The sequence below is a fragment of the Lissotriton helveticus genome, chromosome 1_1 (assembly GCF_964261635.1).
Source record: "Lissotriton helveticus chromosome 1_1, aLisHel1.1, whole genome shotgun sequence".
NCBI lineage: Eukaryota > Metazoa > Chordata > Amphibia > Caudata > Salamandridae > Lissotriton > Lissotriton helveticus.
In genome coordinates, this window is record NC_136057.1 from 1,046,753,912 (window position 1) to 1,046,761,712 (window position 7,801).

Below are 7,801 nucleotides of genomic sequence, written 5' to 3' on the forward strand. Positions count from 1 at the left end.
CGACGAGTAAGTCACCGACGCCAAGTCCGCCGAAATGTACGCGTTCACCGACTCCCCCTCCGGCCAAGACAGATGTTGTATCAGCCGGAACTGTCCCTCCTCCTTCTTGGTCACCACCCCAATGGGGGAGATGATCAAGTCAGGCATCGGCGGCTCCGTGAACGGGCCCGCCATCCTCCCTTCTTTGACCTCCTTGAACAACTTCTCCCGCACGATACCCTTGTGTGCATTGACTGACTTCAGATTGTCCGCCCAGCGGGCAATCCGAGGGCCCTCGTAGCCCAGGCGGAATCCCTCCCGAAAACCCCGACGCAGCACCTCAGCATCCTCCGCCCGCGGATACGCCGCCAACCAGGGTTCCATCCTCTCCAGCCTAACCGGAGTACGAGCCTTTGCCCAAAGCTCCGGCTCCCCCCCCTCGCCCCCCACCCCGCTGCCCCCCTCCCTGGGGACCTCCGTGCCCCTGCTGGTGGCCTGGCTGTCCAACGAGCCCCCAGCACCGCTGCGCCGGGTGCCGCTTACCGTAATTCGAGCACTCATGCCTAAAACGGCAAGTTGCCCGCCCGCACGACCCTTTATTGAAATCCCAACAGGCCCCGAGCGCGGCCTGCCCGGTGGACTCACCCCGCCCCACCCCCCGGGTGGGGCGCGCGGTAAAGGGGGGGGAACCCACTGGCAACCCACTGGCCGTGTAAATGGTGTGGCCGAATTTGGCCCCGCCCATCGTCTGCTGGTACAAGTCCGCGTCCAGCTCCCCCCACAATGCTTCCGGATCCGCCGCCATGCGCGCCCGAAACTCCTCGTCATAGTGCGACCATGCGAAACCGCCGTACGTCACCTGGGCCCTCCGCACCACATCCATGTATTTCATGAGCGCCACGGATCGGTCGGGGAACTTCTCGCAGTACACACTTGCGTAGATAAGGAAAGCCGCCGACCAGTTGTCCAGTGTCAACGGCACCTTCGGACGCCTGGCCAACTCCTGCTCTTCCTCCTTCGACCCCTCCTTGGACGTCAACTCCCGGTGGAGAAGCTTGAGTATGTCGACATACTCCCCCTTCCAAATTTTTTCCTTCGTAGCCAACGACAGGTGCGCACCCAGTGGCTTCGTAATGCCCATGTATGGCAACTTACGCACCGGTACCACGCAACTTTCCTTCCCGCTCGCCGCCTCCTTCCCGGCGACCGCACCCGGCACTTCCCGCGCGCCGGCGACCGCCCCCGATCCCTCTCCCTCTCGCGCGCCTGCGACCGTGTCCGACCCTCCTCCCGCGCCGGCCACCCCGTCCGCCGCGCCATCCGTGCCCACTCCGGTGTCCCGCATGTACCGTCCCCGCACCAGCCTCCAACCCTCCGCTCCCTCCCCCCCAGTCCCCACTGAAACTTGTACACATCGCCGCTTACCACCCTCCGTCCCTTCTCCCGTCTTACCTGGCGTCAAGGTCGGCGTCCGAACCGGATCCCGCCGCCTAACCAGTTGAGCTGAGGGGGCCGACACTCTCGGTGCTTCCTGCCTCGCCGGCACCTGTAAAATACTGGCAACAACATTACATTCCCCCCTGTCCTCCCGAATCTCCCCTTCCTCCGCGGACTCCTCCGCCGCCACATCCACACATACCCGACCCCCCCATGGGGGGTCCACCCTGCTCAAGCCCGCTCTCTCCCGACACACTCTCATCAATTCACCCAAATCCACACTCCCACGCCGATCCATTCCACTAACGCCTGGTTCAATAAGTTGTGCATCCCCAGCCACTCCCCCGCCCCCGGCGGCCGTAACAACCCTTCGGGGGGGGGCCGGCGGGGCTGACCCCCGCCGCCATCCACCACGCTCTATTGACAGGTCCCTCGTTGGAGCGCGACCGCCCGCACTAGACAGAGCCGGCCCATCCTCTCGGTGGAGTAGAGCCGCATGCTGCTCACCCGAGCGCCTCGCAAGCAGCTCCTGCCAAGGGAAAAAAGTGGAGTCCAGCATACCGGGGTGCACAAACCCACCATCACCCCCCCACGCACCCCACCCACTCTCCCACCCCAGCGGCGCCCCCCGTCCCCACCCCGCTGAGTGACCGCCGCGACGCGCGGGAACCCCTCCGCCACCCATGCCCCACCCACCCATACTGCTCCAGCCCCCGGTGCCACCCCACCCGCCGGACCCCCAGCCAGGCCCCGCACCCCTTCCGTGCCCTCCATCCCAGCCCCCCGCCGCGCCCCACGCCCCCCCCCCACATGCCCCCCCTCCATCCCCCCCATACCACCCCCATCTCCCGACCCACCCCCTACCCCCCACACGCCCCCGCCCCTCCCGCTCTCCAAGCCCCCCCTCCCCTTGGCCCCCCACCCCCCCCCCCTCTCCAGCCCTGGGGACGACACTCTCTCCTGGCCCCCCAAGCCCCTACCCCCCTCCGACCCTGAAGAGCTCCAGTCCAACTCTGTGTCTGCCCCCCCACCCATCTCCTCCACCTCAGTCTCTTCCACCACCTCAGGGGACCCCGCCCCCCCCACTCCTTCACCCCCACCCCCCCCTCCTTGCACCTCCTGATTCACCCCCCCTGCACTCCCTTCCCCCGACCCCCCCGCCTCCTCACCAACCAGCCCTGCCGGCACTGCAGACACCCCCTCCCCCCCCACCCCTCCGCCACCGTCAATTGCCGCCCGCACCCCCTCCCCCCCCACCGCCACCGGTGCCTGCCCACCGCCACCCTCCACGAACTCCAGGGCCTTTTTTAGCGCCCCCCGCTGGCCAGCCTTCGCGCCCCCGCCCTTTCCCCCCGCCTTACGCGGCACCGCCGCAACACGCTTCTTCGCGGCCTTCGCGCCGCCGCCCCCAGCCCCGCCTCCCCTCTGCACACTCAGAGCCGGCCGCGGTCGCGACCGCGGCGGCTCACAGGCCCACACGGCCGCCGCGGCGCCGTTGGCAGCGCGCCGCGGCGGAGGCCTCACCTGAAAGTCCGGCCTGAGTACATCCAGCCGGCCCGCCTCCCCAAGCAACCGCAACGCCTCCGCGACTCTGGGGTCCCGCTCCGCCATCACAAAAAACCGCTACACAGTAAACGAACACCGACGCTCCACAGCACCCGCTCGCGCCGCCGACACCACGTGACCAAGGACAACGATTTACACCTAGCACCCCCGGCTGCCGTGTCACTGCACCTGAAATGGTGCCCCCAGCTACAAAATGGCCGTATATATCCCCGGCCAGCCCAAAAACCGCCCAAGGAGCCCAAACCAGCCCAAGGAGCCCAAGCTACGGGTGCCTGTCTAGGACACCTATCCCCCCCCCCCCTACTGCCCCAAACATCCCCGGGTGTGCAAGCCTCCCTACGGTCGGCTGCCCCCCCAAATCCCCCTTCCAGGACAAAAGGAGAGAGGTAGTTTGTTGATTTTGTCTGCATACTGCTCCTCAGGCCCGACCCTACCTTATTTCACACTGCAATTCAGCCACTCAAAGGCTAATGTTTTGTTGAAATGAAATATTTGATGAAATGTTCATGTTTTGTTGAAATGTTTATTGTGAGCAGTTGAACCTCTCTCCAGAACATAAGAACAATTAGAACCAGACATAGTCTAATCACACATCTTGCATTACGGTCAGTTGTGGCAGCTACTAAGCACGGGTGATTGAGGGGGGGAATAATAAAAATAAAAATACACTCACCTACCTGAATGCCTCTGGGTGCTGCCGCTTCTGCTCCATCTCCTCCATGCCAATTGGTAGCTCGCAGCCTCCCAGAATCCCCTGTTCAATCACAACGCTGCTTACAACGCTGCCTTAAGCAGCGTTGTGATTGGTCTGAGCGCCGTGGTTCGGTGCTCAGAATGGGGCTTTGCATGTTCCTCACCAGGCTGTGTAATGCAGCCTGGTGGGGAAGATGCGAAGTACGCATGACTGTTTGACCAGCCCTCTGGGGCGGGTCAAACCATCATGTGGACTTTAGAGTGTGCTTTACACACGTCCCCTGCCCCCTGTACGGGCCAGGCCAGCCGACCCGCCCACACCCGGGCAGGAAGGAAAAAGAAAACGACAATAACGTTAGTTATCATCGTTTTCGTTTAAATTTTTACACTACTCGCAGAGCAGTAGGGCTACGCTCCTCTGCCTTAGTGGCGGAGCCGCCACTGATTACAATGTGTGTCAGATGTGTTGGTCTGTCCTAGTATTTACATAAATAACAATTTAAATACCACTATTTTGTCTAATTTCTGTTGCACTGCTAAACCCAATCCAGGGTGTCATAGCTCTTTACATCACACATACGCATTATATATTGACAATAAATCATATGTTTGTAAATCAATTTACAGGATATGTTACATAAGTTAGTGAGGGTTACAAGGTATAGGAGTTCCACGCCCTTTCCTTCACAGTTGACTATGCTATATTAGAAGGATTACAATTTACGAACTGCCAGTAACTAGATGATCTCTGTGTTAAAAGCAATAACGCACTTATCTATCTACATTATATAAAAATCAGCCATCTGTGTGTCATATGATGTGCTTTCCGGGAGACATATTAACCCTCTATGCCACTTTGAGTAAAAACTGGGACTAGACAAAACATCTTTCTCTCCAGCAAGTACATTAATCTCTAGAGCTATCTTACCATTATTATTATATCCTGAGATTTCCTGGGTTCATAAAGATCTGTGCAGCAGGTGCCTTAACCCCCAAGATATTTTAAAATGCAGACTTTGCAACAAATTGAGCAAAACAGATATACTGCCATGTTTCTCCTTGTTGCTAATTTCTTTCTGGTAGAAATGTAATAAAAAATGTGTAACTGGAGACCTAGTTCTAGCGCTCGGATTTCATCTTTTTTTTGTCACAACTCTGATGCAAAATCTAATTAGTTAAATATTGTAATGCGCTCAAATGTACTCATGATAGATTTTCTTAACATATGTGAGGTCTTAGAATCTGACGCCATTTTTTGTGACATCGCTTCCTGTGAGGCCATGGATTGTGATCAGGTGCTACTTCTCTCCTCCGTTATAGCGGAGGAGCGTCACCCCACTGAAATTACTGCAAGGACGAACACTAAAATGTTAATGAAGGAAATTCATTACCATTTTATTTTTTGTCACCCCGTCCCCAATGGAGCGTCAAGATGGGGGCGGGGCTGCTGCTGACAGGCATCAGCAGAAAGAGAGAGAGCAGGGCACTTTCAGTTTAAAGTGCGCATATCTTTTTGGCTGGCCATCTTTTGACGGCCAGCCACACACTTTAAACCTCTCTAACATAGCTATCTTTAACAGCTGGTTTAGAGAAAGCAAAAGCCTCCAGTTCTCTTCTGAGCACTGATAGAGGCTGCTCCCACCTATCCTGGCGCTGCTCTCATGCTGATGAGAGCAGCGCCAGGATTAGCTCGGGAGTTTGGAGCCTGCCTGCCTCTTTCGAGGAGAGAAGACCTTCGAGGAGGACATTGTGCTTTCAGGTAAGTGCTTTTAATTAAAAAAAAAATGTCCCACCCGCCCCACCACCCTTGGGACATGCCAGGCGATATTGGTTGAAATGTCAGGCACTGTGATGTCACTTACATACTGCCTAACTTGGTTAGGAGCCCACTTCTGTTTTTTAGGACTTGTGCCCTGGTGAGAGAAGTGTAATGGAGATTTTGGGCCCAATGTAGGTAGGCAAATACCGGTCGGAAACGGCCAAAAATACCGATTTTCGGCCATTTCCGACCGGTATTTGTATATTGAGATGTACGGGCATGTCAAATTACAGAATCGGTAATTTTACAGACTCTGTAAAATTCCGATTCGGTAAAATTACCGGTTCTGTAATTTAACATGTAGGTAGCACTGTATTCAGTGCTACAAGGGTTTAAGAATTCGTTATTTACCACCAACTAGAAGTTGGTGGCAAATAATGAAAACCCTTCAAAAAGCATTTTTTTTGCTTTAAAAATTTGCCATGTTGCAGACATACATGCCCTAAGGGCATGTATGTCAGCAACATGTGCACCCATGCACAATTGAGGGGTGTAACAGGGTGTCAAAGTGACACCATGTCCCCCTTGCAAATTCGGTAATTTTACCGAATCGGTATTTACCGATTCGGTAATTGACATTGATTCCTATGGGCCTCAAGTCTCTTTCTATGGTGATCAGCAGGAGCAGTATATGTAGGGGGAAGGAGAAAAGCTATGTAACATGTTCCCGAGAAATATGTGGGAAGCCATGTATAAGCTCTGTCGTGACAGATAAAATATGTACCTTGAGATGGTACAAACGGTGAAGAAATCAGGGGTGTATAAACATACGTATGGGAGCAATTACCCTTCTCTTGTTTAACTTTAGTATTCTGGCCATTTATTTGCAGACACAAATGACCTCTTTGGGGTAGGACCCAAATCGGTGTAAATTTCTTCTGTTTAACCTTGTCAGTGAGGCTGATAGTATAACAAGTCACATTCCATCCATCATATGCTTTCTTCTCACCTTTGGGAATTTTGCTAATATCAGCAATCTTTGCCATAGTTACAATTCCCTTTATCAAAGGACTATGACTGAAATCCACTCCACCAATATAGGACCCACCAGGAGGATATCGAAGTTGATTCTGGTATGCATTAGAGAACATAGCCAGATAAGCCCAAGCAGAACCTTCGTATGAAAATGGAAGGACTAAATACGGCATCCCTCTCTCTGTATTATGTTGTATTTAGTCTTAAATGTAAAGGTACAGCTTCCTGTAAGACGTCGTCGTCTTCCTTCTCTGAGCTAGTCCAATCCAGGCGTGCACTGCTGAACGGTACAAATCTGGGTACCTTTTCACACTCAGTATCACCAACACCTTCGCGGACCCACTGGTCAAAAGGTAAAGGCAATGGTACCCTTTTGCAGTGCACGCCGTGGATCCAATTCTTCTTTCTGACGACTTTTACAGCTGTGCGAGTGGTTAGTAAGACTTGTCTCTGCGGCCCCCAGCGAGGTTCCCAATTCTTCTTCCTCTGGAAATTTTTGACGCAGACCCAGTCTCCAGGTTGAATGGAGTGTCCTGGATCCAAGGAGGCCTCCGGCAAAGCGTTTTGGACCTGTTGACGAATAACATGCAATTTAGTGGTAAGGTCATGCAAATAGTCAACCAACAGCGGATACGGAATGTCTGAGTACTTTTTGGGTCTGGGGACTCCCCAAACATTAGCTGGGCGTCCAAAAACAATCTTGTATGGGCTAAGCCCCAAACGAGAATGAACAGTCATTCTAGTTGAAAGAAGAGCCAAAGGTAAGGCATCAGGCCAAGAAAGGCCTGTGCTGGCCTGAATCTTTGCTAACTTAAGTTTGAGAGTGCCATTATAGCACTCTACCAGACCCGCTGACTGAGGATGGTTTGCCGCATGGAATTTCTGTCTAATACCCAAGCCCACACACACCTTCTGCATAATTTGGCCTACGAATTCACTCCCATTGTCACTCCAGACAATGCACGGTAAACCAAACCTTGAGAAAAAATATTTCAAAAGGATTTTAGCATTGTTGTCCTTTAGGGGGTAGGCCTCTATCCATCTGGAAAAGGCACAAACCACCACCAGGACATACTTGAGATTGTTAAAACGTTCCATATGGATATAGTCGATTTGCAATACCTCAAATGGATACGTAGGGGGAGCAAGTGACCTGCAGGAGTTGGAGCTCCCTTTCCTGGATTGTGCATTAAACAAACAATGCAATGTTTCACCACATTTTCTGCACATTTAGGAATACCTTCATTTTGCCATACTGGAGCTAAAAGTTTACATATACCCCTTGCATTAATATGGGCTGGTCCATGAGCCATAGTAACTACAGGTAGTACA